Source organism: Schistocerca gregaria, unplaced genomic scaffold (assembly GCF_023897955.1).
Source record: "Schistocerca gregaria isolate iqSchGreg1 unplaced genomic scaffold, iqSchGreg1.2 ptg001443l, whole genome shotgun sequence".
NCBI classification, from domain to species: Eukaryota; Metazoa; Arthropoda; class Insecta; order Orthoptera; family Acrididae; genus Schistocerca; species Schistocerca gregaria.
The window spans coordinates 17,501-25,000 of NW_026062741.1; the positions used below are offsets into that span (position 1 = coordinate 17,501).

A 7,500-nucleotide genomic window follows, 5' to 3' on the forward strand; every position below is an offset into this window, starting at 1 on the left:
GTCGATGTTCATGTGTCCTGCAGTTCACATGTCGACGCGCAATTTGCTGCGTTCTTCATCGACCCACGAGCCGAGTGATCCACCGTCCTGGGTGATCTTTTCCTTTTCAGTCTCCCACTGTCTCTTTCAAGACAGTAGCATTTGCGGGACTGAGGCGTCTGACGGCCCCTGTTCCACTATTTTTTTTGTGTCCAACGGCCTCACAGCCGATGGGCGTCGTACGGCTCCACACCGGAGCGGACAGGCACTCGGGCGAACGTCATTCAAAACCGGCGCCAGGCGCCAGGTACCGCAGGCCAGCCGCTCCAGAGCTTCAGCGCTCGTACCACACAACAACAACAACAACAACACTTCCGCTAGTTTTGAGAGGCACGCGTGGTTCCGCACGCGGCGCACGGCCACTGCCGTACAGGTAGCGTGTTGCGCGACACGACACGCACATCGAAAGACATGCAGTCTAGTCGGTAATGATCCTTCCGCAGGTTCACCTACGGAAACCTTGTTACGACTTTTACTTCCTCTAAATGATCAAGTTTGGTCATCTTTCCGGTAGCATCGGCAACGACAGAGTCGATGCCGCGTACCAGTCCGAAGACCTCACTAAATCATTCAATCGGTAGTAGCGACGGGCGGTGTGTACAAAGGGCAGGGACGTAATCAACGCGAGCTTATGACTCGCGCTTACTGGGAATTCCTCGTTCATGGGGAACAATTGCAAGCCCCAATCCCTAGCACGAAGGAGGTTCAGCGGGTTACCCCGACCTTTCGGCCTAGGAAGACACGCTGATTCCTTCAGTGTAGCGCGCGTGCGGCCCAGAACATCTAAGGGCATCACAGACCTGTTATTGCTCAATCTCGTGCGGCTAGAAGCCGCCTGTCCCTCTAAGAAGAAAAGTAATCGCTGACAGCACGAAGGATGTCACGCGACTAGTTAGCAGGCTAGAGTCTCGTTCGTTATCGGAATTAACCAGACAAATCGCTCCACCAACTAAGAACGGCCATGCACCACCACCCACCGAATCAAGAAAGAGCTATCAATCTGTCAATCCTTCCGGTGTCCGGGCCTGGTGAGGTTTCCCGTGTTGAGTCAAATTAAGCCGCAGGCTCCACTCCTGGTGGTGCCCTTCCGTCAATTCCTTTAAGTTTCAGCTTTGCAACCATACTTCCCCCGGAACCCAAAAGCTTTGGTTTCCCGGAGGCTGCCCGCCGAGTCATCGGAGGAACTGCGGCGGATCGCTGGCTGGCATCGTTTATGGTTAGAACTAGGGCGGTATCTGATCGCCTTCGAACCTCTAACTTTCGTTCTTGATTAATGAAAACATACTTGGCAAATGCTTTCGCTTCTGTTCGTCTTGCGACGATCCAAGAATTTCACCTCTAACGTCGCAATACGAATGCCCCCGCCTGTCCCTATTAATCATTACCTCGGGTTCCGAAAACCAACAAAATAGAACCGAGGTCCTATTCCATTATTCCATGCACACAGTATTCAGGCGGGCTTGCCTGCTTTAAGCACTCTAATTTGTTCAAAGTAAACGTGCCGGCCCACCGAGACACTCAACAAAGAGCACCCTGGTAGGATTTAAACGGGGTCCGCCTCGGGACGCGAAAGCACCCCTTCGGCTCGCCCCACCGGCAGGACGTCCCACGATACATGCCAGTTAAACACCGACGGGCGGTGAACCAACAGCGTGGGACACAAATCCAACTACGAGCTTTTTAACCGCAACAACTTTAATATACGCTATTGGAGCTGGAATTACCGCGGCTGCTGGCACCAGACTTGCCCTCCAATAGATACTCGTTAAAGGATTTAAAGTGTACTCATTCCGATTACGGGGCCTCGGATGAGTCCCGTATCGTTATTTTTCGTCACTACCTCCCCGTGCCGGGAGTGGGTAATTTGCGCGCCTGCTGCCTTCCTTGGATGTGGTAGCCGTTTCTCAGGCTCCCTCTCCGGAATCGAACCCTGATTCCCCGTTACCCGTTACAACCATGGTAGGCGCAGAACCTACCATCGACAGTTGATAAGGCAGACATTTGAAAGATGCGTCGCCGGTACGAGGACCGTGCGATCAGCCCAAAGTTATTCAGAGTCACCAAGGCAAACGGACCAGACAAGCCAATCCGATTGGTTTTGATCTAATAAAAGCGTCCCTTCCATCTCTGGTCGGGACTCTGTTTGCATGTATTAGCTCTAGAATTACCACAGTTATCCAAGTAACGTGGGTACGATCTAAGGAACCATAACTGATTTAATGAGCCATTCGCGGTTTCACCTTAATGCGGCTTGTACTGAGACATGCATGGCTTAATCTTTGAGACAAGCATATGACTACTGGCAGGATCAACCAGGGAGCTGCGTCAACTAGAGCTGAGCAGCCGGCCGCCCGGGAGTGTGTCCCGGGGGCCCGCGCGAACACGCAAGCGTCCGCTCAATTATTCTGCAAACAGGAGGAGGCCGAGCTCCCCTGCACGATACACCTCGAAACCCTCTCAGGTCCCGGCGGCGCGCAGCGCCGTCCTAGGTACTTGGTCGGTTTCGAGAGAGGCGCAATCGCCCGGAGTTAGGCGAGTAGACGGTTTTAGTGAGAACACCCTTGCTCCCAACTGAGCTTGCCGCTGCCGACAGAGGCCCGGGAGCGTGCTGTCGTGGCATTGCCGGCGGGAGACAACACGCGCCACCTATGGTGACCGGCAGCTCCAACGCCAGCGCCACACAAGGGCAAAGCCCCACTTGGGTGCAGAAGCGAACTCTCCCAGCACAGCGCACGCGCCAACACGTCCGCACAACTGCGATACAAACCACCTGCGAGAACCGCTGGGGCGACCGAGCAGCAGACGGCGTCGCGGCGCCGAGTGCCAGGCGGCGGCGCATCCTCAACGCACACAGTCCTCAATCAGACCAGCACACTGCAGATGTCCACCGCGCTTCGCACCGGGCTCGGCTGAACCAACTTTGGCCGCCAGGCGCCGCGTGCAGGGTGCGCCGCAGCGTAGCTGCGCCGCCTGCCGGGCCCGTCGGCTGGCGCTCCTGCCACTCGGCGCCCCCCACCAGCCGCCTGTTGCGCGTGCGCCCACGCAGCGCGCGGCCAACACGCCGGGCGGCCCCCCTTCACCGGCCGGGAACAGTCCCACCAAGCCACCGCCGCGTATCGCTTCATACCCACATGGGCCTAGTCACGTGTGTGGATGTGGCGGGTACCGCTGAAACAACCGGTTAATAGCTGTACCGATCGTCGCCATCACAGATTCACCTCCAGCGTGAACAACCGCTCAACAACGGATTTCCAGTTCATTTGCGTATCTTGGGCAGTAAACGTAGATGTCCACCTACATTTGCGAATTCAACAATTCTTGCATGCCAGGATGTCATGTGTCACGACACGCTACATCAGACCACATACACACTGCGACATGTGCAGAAGAGAACACGTGGAAGGTGGCCCGCGCACGTATGCGATGTCCCTTCCGCGATCCACTGTCAACCGGCATCTGCGGCATGTCCCAGATATGGAACGCGGTCCACCAGGGTAGCACTTTGTGTGAGGCAATACGACAAAGTCGGAATACACGCGTCACTACATCAGACGGCTCACGCTGACCTGACCTGACCTGACTCACCGCACCACCACCCCCAGCGACCCAGGGTGACATACAATGCGTTCGTACGTTCCTCCCACACGCCTCTACGGCGTACCACAGTGCAACCTAGCTGTTATTGGGAGATGAGACAAGTAGCATCGAGCACATCATATGGAAATTGAGATTCGACACCGTTGGGCACAGCCAGCGTACGGTCACACGTATCACACTACTTCACTCTGTACGTAACGACCGATGATCGGTACAGCGTGTGGGTTACGCGTACGACATCAGCGGACAATGGACACAGACCATACCACGACGTACACTGAGGGCGTCGACATCTGAATGCAACTGAACAGCTGCGAGGCTCATTTAACACTCAAACGCCAGACCGACCAGCTTGAGAGGACAGAGACACAAAGAGGGGGACAGAGGGAGGGGGGGGGGGGCGATATAGTCCTATTGCAGTACAATTGACAGTGGATAGCGGGAATATGTGGAAAGTAAGCAACACTCGCAAGACATCTACATGAGGATAACAACGACACCAGAGATTCCGAGCAGTGAACTATGTTAGGCAAAGGGACAACGTGGGTTAGGTTAAGGGACAACGTGGGTTAGGTTAAGGGACAACGTGGGTTAGGTTAAGGGACAACGTGGGTTAGGTTAAGGGACAACGTGGGTTAGGTTAAGGGACAACGTGGGTTAGGTTAAGGGACAACGTGGGTTAGGTTAAGGGACAACGTGGGTTAGGTTAAGGGACAACGTGGGTTAGGTTAAGGGACAACGTGGGTTAGGTTAAGGGACAACGTGGGTTAGGTTAAGGGACAACGTGGGTTAGGTTAAGGGACAACGTGGGTTAGGTTAAGGGACAACGTGGGTTAGGTTAAGGGACAACGTGGGTTAGGTTAAGGGACAACGTGGGTTAGGTTAAGGGACAACGTGGGTTAGGTTAAGGGACAACGTGGGTTAGGTTAAGGGACAACGTGGGTTAGGTTAAGGGACAACGTGGGTTAGGTTAAGGGACAACGTGGGTTAGGTTAAGGGACAACGTGGGTTAGGTTAAGGGACAACGTGGGTTAGGTTAAGGGACAACGTGGGTTAGGTTAAGGGACAACGTGGGTTAGGTTAAGGGACAACGTGGGTTAGGTTAAGGGACAACGTGGGTTAGGTTAAGGGACAACGTGGGTTAGGTTAAGGGACAACGTGGGTTAGGTTAAGGGACAACGTGGGTTAGGTTAAGGGACAACGTGGGTTAGGTTAAGGGACAACGTGGGTTAGGTTAAGGGACAACGTGGGTTAGGTTAAGGGACAACGTGGGTTAGGTTAAGGGACAACGTGGGTTAGGTTAAGGGACAACGTGGGTTAGGTTAAGGGACAACGTGGGTTAGGTTAAGGGACAACGTGGGTTAGGTTAAGGGACAACGTGGGTTAGGTTAAGGGACAACGTGGGTTAGGTTAAGGGACAACGTGGGTTAGGTTAAGGGACAACTTGAGTTAGGTTAAGGGACAACTTGAGTTAGGTTAAGGGACAACTTGAGTTAGGTTAAGGGACAACTTGAGTTAGGTTAAGGGACAACTTGAGTTAGGTTAAGGGACAACTTGAGTTAGGTTAAGGGACAACTTGAGTTAGGTTAAGGGACAACTTGAGTTAGGTTAAGGGACAACTTGAGTTAGGTTAAGGGACAACTTGAGTTAGGTTAAGGGACAACTTGAGTTAGGTTAAGGGACAACTTGAGTTAGGTTAAGGGACAACTTGAGTTAGGTTAAGGGACAACTTGAGTTAGGTTAAGGGACAACTTGAGTTAGGTTAAGGGACAACTTGAGTTAGGTTAAGGGACAACTTGAGTTAGGTTAAGGGACAACTTGAGTTAGGTTAAGGGACAACTTGAGTTAGGTTAAGGGACAACTTGAGTTAGGTTAAGGGACAACTTGAGTTAGGTTAAGGGACAACTTGAGTTAGGTTAAGGGACAACTTGAGTTAGGTTAAGGGACAACTTGAGTTAGGTTAAGGGATAATGTGGTACAACCACAGTTAGGTTAAGGGATAATGTGGTACAACCACAGTTAGGTTAAGGGATAATGTGGTACAACCACAGTTAGGTTAAGGGATAATGTGGTACAACCACAGTTAGGTTAAGGGATAATGTGGTACAACCACAGTTAGGTTAAGGGATAATGTGGTACAACCACAGTTAGGTTAAGGGATAATGTGGTACAACCACAGTTAGGTTAAGGGATAATGTGGTACAACCACAGTTAGGTTAAGGGATAATGTGGTACAACCACAGTTAGGTTAAGGGATAATGTGGTACAACCACAGTTAGGTTAAGGGATAATGTGGTACAACCACAGTTAGGTTAAGGGATAATGTGGTACAACCACAGTTAGGTTAAGGGATAATGTGGTACAACCACAGTTAGGTTAAGGGATAATGTGGTACAACCACAGTTAGGTTAAGCGATAATGTGGTACAACCACAGTTAGGTTAAGCGATAATGTGGTACAACCACAGTTAGGTTAAGCGATAATGTGGTACAACCACAGTTAGGTTAAGCGATAATGTGGTACAACCACAGTTAGGTTAAGCGATAATGTGGTACAACCACAGTTAGGTTAAGCGATAATGTGGTACAACCACAGTTAGGTTAAGCGATAATGTGGTACAACCACAGTTAGGTTAAGCGATAATGTGGTACAACCACAGTTAGGTTAAGCGATAATGTGGTACAACCACAGTTAGGTTAAGCGATAATGTGGTACAGCCACAGTTAGGTTAAGCGATAATGTGGTACAGCCACAGTTAGGTTAAGCGATAAAGTTGGTTAAATTTGGTATTGTGTGGGAAGGGTGCAGAGAGAGAGGGGGGGGGGTGGATAGTGGTGGCAGTACGCGGATGCCTGAGTCACCGTCAGATACGTCACGTCGGTTCGATGCTTGTAGCAAGAGGCTGGCGGATGTGTGTCTCTCACTTCTGCAATTTTTCATGTGGTATAACACGAGGGCGGGGGATGATATTTGGTGCCCCTCTGTGTAGGATGTGTGTTGGTGGTGTTGATTTATCTGAGCAATGGTAGTTGTCGGAGGAGTGGGGTATTGTGCTTTTATAGGTGGACCTACTGCTCTGGTTATCATAGTGTCGACGGTGCAATGTGGCAGAGAGGATGCACTCGACATTGTCGCATTCCAGATGTTTACGTATTGTGTGTCTCCGTTGCAGGCCGAGAGTGGTGCATGTTCGAGTGTCTGGCTGACGTGCGATTCACGTTGTGTGCCCAGTCTTACAGCACGTATAGGGACATTCGCATAAATCATCTATATGTGGCCTTGCATCATTTACTAAGCAGTGCCGTGAGACGACCGAACTATTAGGAAAGTACTGATGTACCGCATAATGTTTACCTTCCACCACACGGCGAGTATCGACTCTGCCCAGCGTTGCCACCGCAGGCAGCGGTCACCGTCACCATTGTGCGGCGGAACGGAACATCTATATCCTCAGAGGGGCACTCTTTGCCGCCGGGCGTCAGGTCTCGCGGCCTGCCGGCCAGCGGCCACGACGAACTTACCGCATGTATAGGGACAGCGGGAATTTGGCATACTTGATATAACTCTTCATGAGACGCAAGATATAGGGGTGGATTGCAACTTACGACTGCGAGAAAAGTCCGCCGTTCATCCGCCGGAGTTGCGATTTCGGCGGGGCACGTACGGTCGCGGGTGGAGCACTTGGTGCGGCGTACGCACCCGGGTTGCGGCTCCTGCGCTGGAGGGGGGTGCAGGTTTTGTGTGGGTGGGCTCGGCAAATGAGCACTGTGGGCCCCATACATGGCTTAGTCCGCGTGGCCTCCCCCAGGTGGCGGTACCGTCGTTGCACCACGTCATGTCGCGGGGCACCTACAGATGGCGCAC

General features: G+C 52.3%; 2 non-coding genes across 2 annotated transcripts in view; both read right to left on the reverse strand.

The window, feature by feature from the left end:
* The window catches only part of LOC126332354 (5.8S ribosomal RNA), a 155-nt gene extending 61 nt beyond the window's left edge, over positions 1-94 (reverse strand). The window contains exon 1 of the ribosomal RNA XR_007563637.1: positions 1-94. This exon is cut by the window's left edge and continues 61 nt beyond it. This is a non-coding gene — a ribosomal RNA (5.8S ribosomal RNA).
* A 371-nt stretch (positions 95-465) lies between these two features.
* Positions 466-2,358, reverse strand: LOC126332357 (small subunit ribosomal RNA). The gene has a single exon (XR_007563640.1). It is a non-coding gene; the product is annotated as a small subunit ribosomal RNA (ribosomal RNA).
* Positions 2,359-7,500: the final 5,142 nt, after the last annotated feature.